The sequence below is a fragment of the Chroicocephalus ridibundus genome, chromosome 1 (assembly GCF_963924245.1).
Source record: "Chroicocephalus ridibundus chromosome 1, bChrRid1.1, whole genome shotgun sequence".
Classification (NCBI taxonomy): Eukaryota; Metazoa; Chordata; class Aves; order Charadriiformes; family Laridae; genus Chroicocephalus; species Chroicocephalus ridibundus.
This window is the reverse complement of record NC_086284.1, coordinates 134,555,261-134,568,408: the sequence shown is the minus strand read 5'-3', so window position 1 is coordinate 134,568,408 and position 13,148 is coordinate 134,555,261. Positions and strand designations below refer to the sequence as shown.

At 39.5% G+C, this 13,148-nt stretch overlaps 1 protein-coding gene across 5 annotated transcripts in view; it reads left to right on the top strand.

Annotated features, from left to right (window-relative positions):
- The window catches only part of SCUBE1 (signal peptide, CUB domain and EGF like domain containing 1), a 218,861-nt gene that overhangs the window by 126,350 nt on the left and 79,363 nt on the right, over positions 1–13,148 (top strand). The window lies entirely within an intron of this gene.

Here is a 13,148-nt window from a genome sequence, read left to right as displayed (position 1 = left end):
ACTTACTTGAGAAGCATTGTCCATATGCACATTCATGCACATATGGTCAGCTACCCTTCTCCCCTTCTTTCTCTTAGTTCACCTGGAAATTCTTGGGATTCCAGAGCTGAGAAGAACTGGTGGTGCAGGACTGTGTGATCTTAAGGCTAAAAAATCTCAGGTCTTAACTTGCAAGGATCTGTGCCCTGTGCAAACATACATGTGAATAACAGATAAAAACTCTTCTAATTTCTCTAGTATGCAGTCTTCTTTTTATTTCTGCCTCTCCCTATGACACATTGCAAATTTGAGGGTTGTAATCTTTTCTACTGAAGACTTGGTTCTACTTGGTAGAAGAGCAAGGGGGTGTTATGGCTTATGTTTTTGAAATCATAGAGTTCTTGTGGACTTTCTATTTCATTGTGCCTACCTGACCCAAGCTGTTGCCTCCAGTGTTTTGTTTGTTAGGAATTTCAGGACTTACTCTGAATCACTGTTTTTTTTTCAGCAGAGACATACAGCTCTCTCTTGATTACAGGAAAATAGAATCTACAAAGTTAACTAGAATTACCAGAGTCTCATAATTAAAGTGATTTTCTCCAACTGTGCGTAAAATGACATCATATCAATATGGAAACCTTCTTTGGTCATTCTTTCAGTCATCCAAAGATCACTCCTCTGGTGGTTCACTGTGCGTAACTTCTCCAAAGGCAAACCTCGGTCTTGAATTACTGTATAAAAGACACAATGGTTGTGTAGTTCCTATGGAAATACACCATTTTCTGGATTTCAGGACTCTGTGGTGCAGAACTTACTGAAGCTGTGCATTCTTTGCATAAGAAGTCCTTTAATCTGATGAGACTTTTCTGGCAAAAGCCTTTCTTTTTTCTTGCCAGTAAGTTTTGTGGGAAGACTCTGGTTTCCACAGTGCTTTTGCCTGGAATGATCTTCAGAAATAGAGAGATAGAATGTACATGGCAGTCTGGTTAGAACATTCATTTGAAATGTGAGGAAATTATACCGAAGACACTTTCATGGTGATTTGCCACCCATGTTCAGGGGAAATGTTGTGTTGTAAAGTCAGACTAACTCATTATTGCTTCATGAAGGTGGTCTACCCTTGGGGCCAGTAGTGATGATTGATAGCCTGGTAAGGCCTTGGGATTCTTCAGTTTCAATAAGCATAAAAGAATAGAAAACGAGACCTGGGTTTCTAACATGGCATGTAGTGCCCTAATTACCAAGTCATTGGAATAAAGAGTGCTATGAACTCTGGTTTTCCATTAGAAATTTTCCAAAAGTCTTGTTTTATTCTAAATGGTTGTTTATTCTAAATGGTTGTTTATTCTAAGGTTGTTTTATTCTAATGTGAATTAAAAATGGATTCTGCAGACTTCACTTTTGATTCTCTTTTAAAATGAGAGTTTCTAGGTGACCCTACTCCCGGTTTTCTGTCTTGAAGGGCAGGGAGATGGACAAGCTAGTATTTGTTTCCAAGTGTTCTTCCAAAGCAATTAACTTCTATCATAGTTACAGCCCACCAAGGGTCACTTTAAGCTAAGAGCACCTTTTCAGTATGTACTTCAGTTCCTAACTTTGTTGTACTGCCTCCTAGGATTCTTTCAAATTACTTAAAATATGTCTTTATTTCTCTGCGTGATTTTTATCTGACTTAGAAATGCTCACTGTCAGAAAGCCAAGTGTGCTGCTCTGTATGTATCTCAATCTTTTTATGCTTTAATCAATAAAGCATTTAAAACATATTACTAAGAGGTGTATTGCCAGGAGGATCTCTAACTCAGTTAGTATGAAACCAAGACCTCACTTTAACTCTTTCTGTCAGTTCTACTTTGCTTTATGAAATCATAGAAAACTGGGGAACGGAATCCCTGAGGTCATTCATGCATTCTCTCTCTCCCAAGGGCAGATCCTTTCATCTTGAGTTATCGTCACTTTTATTCATTGAGTTTGTGAATGGTGTGCTATTTCCTGTAAAAATCCCTTTTCTTCATTTCTTTGCTGATGATAAAGACTCTGACCTTATCCAGAATTCCTACCAATACCTCCCATTGTTTTGCTTTTCCATTTTAAATGAAAGGATTTGTCCAAGGTCAGGAGATAATGCTCCTTCGCAATGTTCAGAGTTTTTCAGTTTTTCTTTAAAGCAGCTTCTCTATTTAGAAAAAAGCACCACAATCACAACCAATAGTGCCATTTTTAAGGGACCAGAGTGGACTTATCCAGTGCTTATAAAACACCTGATCCAATCTATCAAGTGACATTCGCTAAATATGTAGTGTTCCCTGAAGTGGAATCAAACCTTTCTGAAAGGAGAGCTGCGGGATTCGTGATTCAGTGCAAGATTCACCTAGTCATTTCTTCACACATTCCGTATGTGGCAGTGCAGAGTTCTCATCCTATTTTGATGCAAATAAAATTCTACCAATCATGAAATTGCAAGGAAATGAGGAGACAAGCATAACGGAGTGAAGAATTCCACATCCTGCAAGTCACCCTTTCTGTCTCACCTTTTTCATTCCCTGAATATGAAGCTCTTTCAGTTTCTCCTTCATCTGTTCACAGCTATTTGTTTCTTTCATTATACTCTTCTGAATGCTCTTTCTCTACCCTTTCAGCACCACAGAGCATAATTTGCATGAGAATAACATAGTTCTCACTTAACTGAAAATTCAGATATTTTAGTTGTGTGTTTAGTTTCTCCTTGTGGAATTCAGAAAGAGCTATGTTTGGTGGGGATTGTGCTGCGATACCAACGTGAAGGAAACAGATGAGGTGTCAGCATAGGCTACCTTTGAGCTAGACTGAACAAAGAGCATTTTCAAGTGCGAGAGGAGAGGAAATACAAGCTATGGGCTAATTTGTTTCCAGATAGTTTTCGTATTAAACTGAACGAGTTCAGCTTTCTTGAAGGTGAGGGAGCCAGTACCACTCAGCTGAGCAGGATCTGGCTCTCCCATGGAACTGCTCTAATACCTTAGCATCGTCACTGTTTCATAACTGTGACTTAATAGAAGTTGGCACGATGGAGTCCTGGTGTTGGTCTTTATGAGGGCTCAAAATGCCACAGGGATGCAAAGAATCATTACAGATGATGGCAATTAATGGTTTAAGATTAGGCCTTCTCAAAATAAAAACAATCATGAGTATGTACTTTTTTCCTTCTTAAAAGAATTACCCAATTCCTGGAAGTTTCCTTTGAAATCTTACTTAAATCCAGTTTAAATTTAAGATAGCACTCACTGATATCCTGTGTGCACTATCTAGGACTAGTTCTGCATTTCACTTCTGCTGAAATGTACCGTAAAATCTGTTGGGAATCGGTGCAGGGCATAAAGCAAATGAGGAGAGAACAGCAACTCTTGTGATAGCTATCAAGGTGATAAGCATTAACAGGGCATTTTTCAGCTTTTCAGCATTCATACTTACCGATTGCCAGATATTTGGCTTGCTTTCACAGATATCCTTAGTCTTTCCTCACTTGTTCCAATATATAAGTTTTCCTGTCCTGTACGCATAGCCTGGAGAGTCACTTTTTGTTTCACTGTGAATTAAATGCAGACAAATCAACTCATTTTTATGTGTTTAGGATAGGTAAACAGGTTACCTCTTGGTTCAGATGCAATAGCAGTTAACAACAGCTTTAGTTACAGCACATCTGCTGAGGAACAGAGATTGCTGGTAGTTTAACCCCTTTTGCCGCTCCAGTTGCCAGGCAATATTACTTCACAGGCACCTCATTAGGAAAAAAAGGTCTAAGGTAACCCATGTACCTCACAGACGCACTGGCTAAAACAGTGGGTGCTGTAAAGCTGCCTTTCTCCTTTCAACCTTTAGCTTTCAGTTACATCAAGATTGACTTGTTTCATGTGTCTAAGCCCTGAATTTAAGACAGTTATTCTGAGCATAAGATACTGTGTTCAGGTCTTGTGCAAAATTCAGACCAAGTGTAGAAGCAGATATGATTACCCTCTGAGTATTAAAGTACTGATAACTTTGCTTGGGCTATGACCTGCTTGATAGGACCTGATAGATACTCTAAATTCAGAGCTCCAGACTCCTCCATCATTAATTGTTCTTTGGCTGGCATAAAAGTTGGCTCAAAATAAGCTTCTCTAATGTGCTACATATTTTGTGAGCAAAGACGAACCACCCTTTTTCTGCTGACCCCAGTGAGCTTTAGGCTACTGCAAATGAATTCCAAATGAAAGGAAGTTCAATTGCTAGTTTGCTTTGACTTGCCAGTTAAAGTCAGTGTTATCACTTGGCCAATTATAGGAACTAGGTAGGGAAAACAAGCATTTCTCCCCTTTCATGTCTTGCTTTCAGCTGTACTTACTGCTTACCCTGTCAACTTAAATGGTTTACAGAAATTTAGGAAATTTAGAAAACATTCTTTGTTTTGGGGGACTGCTATCTCTTCGTCTTTTGTCCTAAAGTCAGACATTGCCCAGATTTGTGTCTTTGGACAGCATTAAACACCTCAATGGCCTTTTAAATTTGAGAATCAGCACAAACCTGCCTTTCCATGTTTCCGACAGCTATTACCTTTAAAGCAGTTACTAATTACTAATTACTGTTAATTAGTGAGAAAAGAGGGCACACACTGCACGTTTTGCAGTGTATAGATTTCACTGTCTTTGGAGTTTGCTGTCATAAACCTACAGATGTGACCAAACCTAATCTTTTATTGCCTACCTCTTGCTGCAGGAAATCCTTTTCCTCTGCACAAGGCCTTAAGACAGGAGGTCAGTCTAACCTTCCTCTCTGATTCAGAGGAGATGGTGATCATTAGCTATAAAGAATATTTTCATTTCATTTCTTCCAAGAACAAATTGTTCTGTGGAAGAAGTTGCCATTAACTGTCCCTCTCATGCCTCTCCTAGAGATGAATGATCAACACAGCAGCTACTGCAAGACTTCCTTGAATGGAGGTGATGACTTAAGTGGGTTCCCTCTCCATTTTCGCTTGAGGCTATATATGATTTCTCTTTTTTTTCCGTGTAGCTGGCCACTTTTGATCTTCCGCTAAGGCTTCTTTGCATGTTTATATGTACATTATTGAAAAGAGCTCTTTCATTTACAGTTGTTCTCTGCTTTTTCCAATCATTGTGTTATGATCAACAAGAGTTGGAAAACAAATAGGGCTTTCTGGATCCTGTTGACTGCAGACTGCTATGCTGGGTAACAGAAAAGATTAGAGAATCACTTCTCCATATATCCAAAGAAAACACCTGGATGCTAGATGACTGACTTTTGCTTTTATGCGTTGTCACTTAAAGGCCCTTTGTGATAGAGCTGCATATTGATCAGACAAAGGGAAGTGACATTGATCACTAGCGCAATATTTCTATACTTTTTAGACATTCTGGGCATAACATGAAATTAAGATCATCGTCCTTCATGCTGAGGTCCACATAGCACTCCTCTGTCTTTTATCTTGCTCTGGATACAGTAGCACAGGTCAACGTGGTAGAAATACACTACATTGACTGGTATCTCAGTGGCCTGCACAGTGGTACAGTGACTGCAAAATGGCATCTTCCTTTTAGACAGTAATAATACAAGCCCAAGTTACATTCCATGTCTTTTCCTGCGGGCTCTTTGTGACTGCCAGACCGCTCAGCCTTCTTGTGTGATGGGCAGGATTATACCTTTACAGTGCAAAGAGAGTGCTTGCCTCTTTCTGAAATTAATTTCTTGCCTACACCCCAAAGAAGTTTATTTTGGTTTAGGTCTTCTTAGAAACACGATTGATCACTTTGTTACTTGTCCGTTTCATTCCTTATACCAAGGTACAGCATCTTCAGGGTTTTTTAATCTTTTTAACTTTTAAGAGAATAACTTGAAAATTTAAGCTATCTTAAGCAAATTTTTATCACACTGAACAGTGTATCAAATGTTTTAGCAGGTTGACTGAGATTGGAGTTTTGCATATAGGTGCAGGTATATGGACACATTCCAGAGGTCATGGGATTCATTTTTTAAGTGGAACATAATGAAAGTCAATCCAAAATGACTGACCTTAGTTAAGACAAAACACCAACCTGTCTGTTATATAATGCTTTTTCATATTAATCCTGTTGCATGTTACGCTGATCTAAAGTAATTTAAGAGTAGATAGAAAAGATGAAATTTTCTTATCCCTGTAAAAAGTTACATTTACGGAGGAATAAATATCGTCAGGGCAAAAAGTAAATTAAGAGTGGGGAGTGTCAAGTCTTGCTTTTAATTTCAGTACTGTTGTAGTAATTTCTGTACTATTGGTACCAATAAAAACAGTGCTATTTTTCATGTATAGAGCATGTGTGCTAATGAATTTGAAAAGAACTTACGAGTATAGGAAATACTGCATCTATTTTAAATGAGGAGACCAGTATGTCACAAGATTTCTTTTGAGCTTCAGCGCAAGTAATTGCAGCTTATGGGAAGCTAGGGAAGAAATTTAGTTCTGTACTTCCATGCTCCAACTTTCCGAACATGAGCATTTCCTATTGGAAATATCATAGAATCATACAATATCTCAAGTTGGAAGGGACCCATAAAGATCATTGAGTCCAACTCCCTGCTCCCTGCAGGACTACCTAACACTAATCCGTATGACTAAGAGCATTGTCCAGATGCTCCTTTGAACTCTGACAGGCTTGATGCCCTGACCACTTCCCTAGGGAGCCTTTTCCAGTGACCAACCACTCTCTTTGTGAAGAATCTTTTTCTAATGTCCAATCTGAACTTCTCCTAATGCAGCTTCATGCCATTTCCTCATGTCCTATCACTGGTCACCAGAGAGAGGAGATCCGCACCTCCCCCTGAGCTGCTCCCCTTGAGGAAGTTGTAGACTGCCATGAGGTCACCCCTCAGCCTTCTCTTCTTGAAGCTGAACAAGCCAAGTGACTCAGCTGCTCCTCCTAAGTCTTGCCCTCATGACTTTTCACCATCTTGGTCGCTCTTCTCTGGACACATTCAAATAGTTTTATGTCCTTCTTATATTGAGGCACCCAAAAGTGCACACAGTACTCAAGGTGAGGCTGCACCAGTGCAGCCCTCAACTGGCTAGCGATGCTGTGCTTGATGCATCCCAGGACATAACTGGCCCTTTTGGCTGCCGGGGCACACTGTTGACTCATATTCAACTAGCCATCCACCCAGACCCCCAGATCTCTTTCTTCAGGGCTGCTTTCCGTTCTCTGTCCCTCGGTTTATATGCATAAGCAGGATTACCCCATCCCAGATGCAGAATCTGGCACATGCCCTTGTTCCATTTCATACAATTGTTGATTGCCCAGCTCTGCAGTCTATCAATCACAATCTCTCTGTAAGGCCTCTATCCTTGAGGGAGTCCACAGCTCCTCCTAGTTTGATATCATTGGCCGTACTAAATGCATCGGGTGTGTATCAACGATACAAGTGTATCAGATTCCAAAGAGATCTTGAGCTTGAATAGGATACTGAGTAGACATGAACTGTGACCTTGACTTTGATGTGCTGCTTGCTGTGTTTATGGTACTTACCTTCTCCCTCTTCCCCTCCAGTATTGTGATACGTGAATCAGTTTCATTGAATCATAGACTCATGTAAGTTGGAAGGGACCTCTGCAGTTCACGTAATCCAACTTCCTGCTCAAAGAAAGGACAACTACACCAGGTTGCTCAGGGCCATGTCCAGTTGAGTTTCGAATATCTCCAAGGGCATACATTTCACAGCCTCCCTGGGAACCCGTTTCTGTGTTTTAAAACTCTCATGGTGAAAAATTTTTACTTTGTATCAAGCTGGAATTTCCCATATTCTGACTTCTATTTGTTGCCTCGTGTCCTTCCACTGTGCACCTCTAAGAAAAGTCTTGTTCTATCTTGTTTATACTGTCCCATTAATTAGCTGTAGACAGAAATAAAGTCTCGTCTGAGCATTCTCTTGTAAAGGCTGAACCACTTTCAGCTTCTCAGCCTCATCATGTGCTCCAGCCCCCTAAACATGATCTTAGTAGACCTCCGCTGAATTTGCTCTAGTATGTCCATGCCTTTCTTGCAGTGGAGTGCCAAGAACTGGACACAGCACTCCAGTTGTTGTTACTCAAATCACCAAATAGTGGTGTAGGGTCACTTCTTTTGATCTTCTGCTAGTACTCTTACTAATACAAGCCAGGATGTTGTTGGCCTTCTTTGCCGTAAGGAAACACTGCTGACTTTCATTCAACTTGTCCACCAGGGAGCGTGGGTTTTTCTCTGAAAATGCTTTCTAGCTGGTCAAATCTAAGCCTGTGCTGTTGTATGGGATTATTCCCATACGTGCAGGACTTGGGTTTGCCTTTGTTGAAGCTCATAATGTCCCCTTCAGGCCATTATTTCCAAGCTGTTAAGGCCCCTCTGCATAGCAGCCCAGCTCTCCAGTGTACTGACCGCTCCCTGAAATTGGTATCATCCACAAATTTGCAGCAAATGCCATCTATCCCATTGTCCAGGTTGATAGTAGAGACATTAGGCATTATTGGCCCTAATATCAGTAGCTGAGGCTGAGGGATAGCTCAAGTGACAGATTGCCAGTTGGACTTTGTACCACTGATTTAGTCCTTTGAGTCCAGCTGTCCAGATGATTTTCCACTCCCTGTATTGTCCAGTTACCCAGTCTGTGTCTCACCACTGTGCCCACAAGGATACTATGGAAGACCATGTCAAAGCACTTGCTAAACTTGAGGTGAAAAACATGCACAGCTCTCCCCTTATCCACAATGTAAGTCATGTCATAGTAGAAGGCTGTCGGATTAATCCAACATGATTTGCCCTCACTAAGTTGGTGCTGGCCATTCCCAGTCATCTTCTTGTCTTTCACGTGCTTGCAAATGGCTTCCAGGATGATTTGCTCCATGAACTTACAGGGGTCTGATGTGAGGCTGGCTGGCCACTAGTTCCCCAGATCCCCTCTCTCGCCTTTTTTGGTGTTTAGCTTGTCCAGTCATCAGGAACCCTACCTTGTCCTCATGACTTATCAAAGATTATAGAGAGCGACCTCGCTAAGACATACATTACTGTATGATCTTCAGATGTATCTCTTCTAGTCCCATAGACCTGTATAAGTTTGGTCTGCTTTGCACCATATCGCAGTTCCTAAAATATTGTTTTGGATCTTAGTTCAAATTGACCCAGGCTGCCAAAGTGAATAATAAAGATGCCAAAATTTGCCTGATTTTGAGCAATACCCTTAAAATCACGTCATGCTCTTTTGATCATAGGGATAAAACAAAGTCACAAAAATTGGAGACAGATTTTGGAGACACATGTCTCCAAGGCAATTTTTTAATGGTTTTATGAAATAATTGGCCACTTCCAAAAACCAGGTTTGAATAGAAGCTTACATTTTGAATGGTTGTGTTTACCTCTTTCATAAAAAAAGCTGAAATTTAGGTTTTCAGAAATGTTCCCAAACCATGACACATGTGTTCAAAGTTTCAGGCATTTAATAGTATTGAAAGCCAAATAAATCCTGTCTGCTGTCAGTCTTCTTAAAGACAGTTGTTAGTCTCTATTGCCACCTGGCAGAGATTCTGCTTCAATTCAAAAACTTCAGAACTAGAACCTGGAGAACTAATCTTTCACTGCTAAACCCTTGCAGACACTGAAGTGACATATTAAAGGGCTGAATACCCACGTAACCACCTGGTAAACTAGTCAACATTCCCAATCTGGTATTGAAGGACCAAGAGCTCAAGTTTATGCCTTTCAATAGGATATTTTAATATCCAGAAGCTGTGCATGTCCCATAGTGCAATGGACAGTTGTTAAAACAATAAATGTCCTAGTTGAGTAAACCATAAATATAGCATGTTGGTAATTTTGGTTACTTCTTCTCTATAGATGCAGGGAGCAGGTACATGAAAGGTTGTTGCAGAAGTAGGAGCTTACAGTGGAAAAACACAATGTAAGCTTGTCCCAGACTGCCTTATGTAAATAGATGTCCGTTTCTTTACATCCCTGTTTCTGTCTGAGTTTTCTGGTGGGAATTCAATAAGGATGCAAGTGGGGCTGCAAACATCACTTCAAATTCACAGTAAAGTCTAATAGTTTCAAAGGATGAGCTTTATCATAATTCAAAAGGAATCTAAATATCAGTTACGTGACACTGCTTTATTTGTGTCTTCCAGTTCTTTTCCTGCTCCCTCGTAGAACAAAAACTATCAGAAACATGCCAAAAAGTCTGAAACAAAACAAAAAAAAGGAATAAATATGCTGAGGTTGCCTTTCACAGAGAAAAAAATGCTGGAAAATGATGTGCAGGATCAATGTAACCATGAAGATCTGAACCAAATTTTGAATATCTGTTCTTTACCTTCCATACAAGTATAGCTTCTCCAGTGTGATAGCTTTGAAATAAGTAATTTGCTTCTGGTCTCTATATGGGACCTAAAACTTGTATTTGCATTTCAAATATATAGTAAAGTTTGATAGTGGTGAGGTGAAGAATGACTTGAAGTCATTTCTAAGAGAAACGCAGGTGGTGACACACTTTAGTTTATGTTGTATATAGGCCTCAGCTATTTTATTTGAAGTAGCTCATAGTACTCTTTCCCACATTCTGCTATTCACATTTACTTTCTTTTACCAATGTTTTCTCATGACCTTGAGTTTAAGGAATTTCATCAGTACATCTCTCCGATTATCCAAAACATTAGAGGTACTGTCAGATGTCCTCTTGCTCATTTGGATCTTCATTCTGTTAAAGTTCGTCATGTATTAGAGTCACCAGGAAAGTTGAAGGGTATTTATCCTTTTTGGTTTGTTTTACTAAATCTCTGTGAAAATAAGAAAAGCTGGCTTGATTCCCTCTATTTATACATAGAAATAACTCTTGTTCACTGAATGACCCTTACCCTATAGATCCAGTCATCCATGCCATGGGAAAAAAAAATTGTGTCTATTCATTTTCACTGGATGTCATCCAGAAAGCAGAAATATTACTGCTTATGTTCATCTCGTGTTGATGAACTGCAATAAAGGACTCTTCATATGCCAAAATTAATCTGCTAACATAAGATTTACTGCTCTTTGCAGTGCCATGCCAAACGTACATCTTCAGCACTTTTTCCTGTTTTTCAACCTTAACTCTTTACTCCTGGCAAATCATCCTACCATGTAACTGTACCCAAATAAAAAAGTTTTAAATGACCTGAAACTTTTTTCCTTCTCTGAAACATAAAATCATTTGATGTGTTGGCCTATGAGGACACACACGCACATTCATATACAAATGGAAATGCCAGCATTGTCATTTACAGAAAGCTTCTTCAAGCTGCAGTGTCAGTCTCTAAGTGTGTAAAATAGTCCTTCGCAGGGGAATAAATGAAAATCAGAACTATATTACTGAAACAGTTAGGCTCAGGTCCTGCAAGTCGTACCTAAGGTGAGCAAGATCTCCGCCCGAAAATAAGGAGTTGCAGACTCAGTTCCATTTTCAGAAAGCTGTTCTAGAAAACATGTTAATCCATTTGTTAGCTGTGCTTGCTGGCAGTTATATGCAAATCCATTTGTATACTGATTGCTTCTTCTACACAATGTTATTACATAGCACACATGGCATACAAAATTTAAAATCTATCTAGTAGAGTATGTTTGAATATATATGGACGGCAGAGTTCTGTCCCGTGCTGTTAATGCATGTGTGCCCCAACCTTTTGCTCTCAGTTTGTTCTTAAGTGCCAGCAGCTTATTCCACAACTGATGTAGAGGTCTGTGCCAGTGCAAAAAGAAAAAAAAAAAAAAGTTACACTTTTTTTCTCTTATTTTGAAGCAGTGAAGTCCCTCTGAAGGGCCAGTCTAAGTTCATCTTGAGGCTACTTTAAAATAAAAATCTTTTAGTACTAGTCAATTGAAAGATAAAGCCTTTTCTGTCCTATGTAAATAATTTTTGATCAATGTACTGTTCTAAGGCAATTCCTGATTAGCATATCCTATAGCTTATTGTCAGACCTTGTCCACAGGGTACAATTGTGACACAGACTGTGAATATTCAGCAATAGGAGTCTGTAAATCTGAGTAAGTAATGACAAAGCCTCTTTAGGGAAAGCCAGAATGAGGTGAGCTGAGTAGAATAATGGCAGTCTTGAGGGGCAGGGGGGTATTTTAATTTAATCAAAGCCAGAGCAACTGAAAAAGATACTATTAAAAGGACTTGCTCTCTGAAGTAAATACTTTTCAGATAAATGCACAGTTCAAACTGACGTGCTAAATTGGCATCCTTACATCCACTCTATTCTCTGGATCAAAGCAAAGTTAATCATTTCACTTGCCTTTTATCTGTTTTATGGATGTGTGTGTGGGTATGTGTGTGTATATGTGTGTATGGTGTGCGCATGTGCACACACAAGTAACAGAAAATAATGGCAATGAGGGAGGGGTTTTTGCTTTTTCTGTAATGAAGTTGAAGACTTTTTTTTAATGTAGTGGTACCTAATAGTCATTGCCCACTGTTGTAAAAGCTCAGAAGTATTGCAGCTTTCCCTTGCCTGTGTTTGCCCAGCCACCCTTCTGCATACTACAAGCACTGGGAAATTTCAATGACACAGCTTGGAATGGGTTCAGTGACCTCAATTATGCCCTCCCACCCACTCCAAACTCCTTTCAATTTGCAAAAAGCTTTAAGTGGACAAAACCCAGATGCCTTTTGCTTGTAGTTCAGTAAGAACAGATTGGGCATGTAGATTCTTGTCAAAGTGATATATGTAGTTCATTTTCCATTAACTCTTTCTTAACTAAGGATTTGAAATTCTCGGTTCCAAGTCTAGCACTCTGCTTTGCTTTCTACTGCTTTTTAAAGTTCATTATGCCTACAACATCATTTAAAAAAATGAACCTTAAAAAGCTTGAGCTAGACATTGACTGATACGAAACAGACTGAGTGTTTGGTTCTGCTTTTAAAGGCAATCACTTTTTTTTCTTTTTAAACTTGTTTCATATGTAATAACCCATCCTATTGTCTAAGACAGTTCAAAAGCACTAACTAAATATAATGAATAAAAACACCAGTTTGGGGGGAGCAAGAAATCGTGACTTGTGGAAATGATTTACTAGTCAAAACCAGTACGTGGGCCCTGATGACCTTGAGAGCTTGCTTCAGTTGGCTTGCCTAAACTTAGATTGCTTTCATAATGTTGTAATATTGCC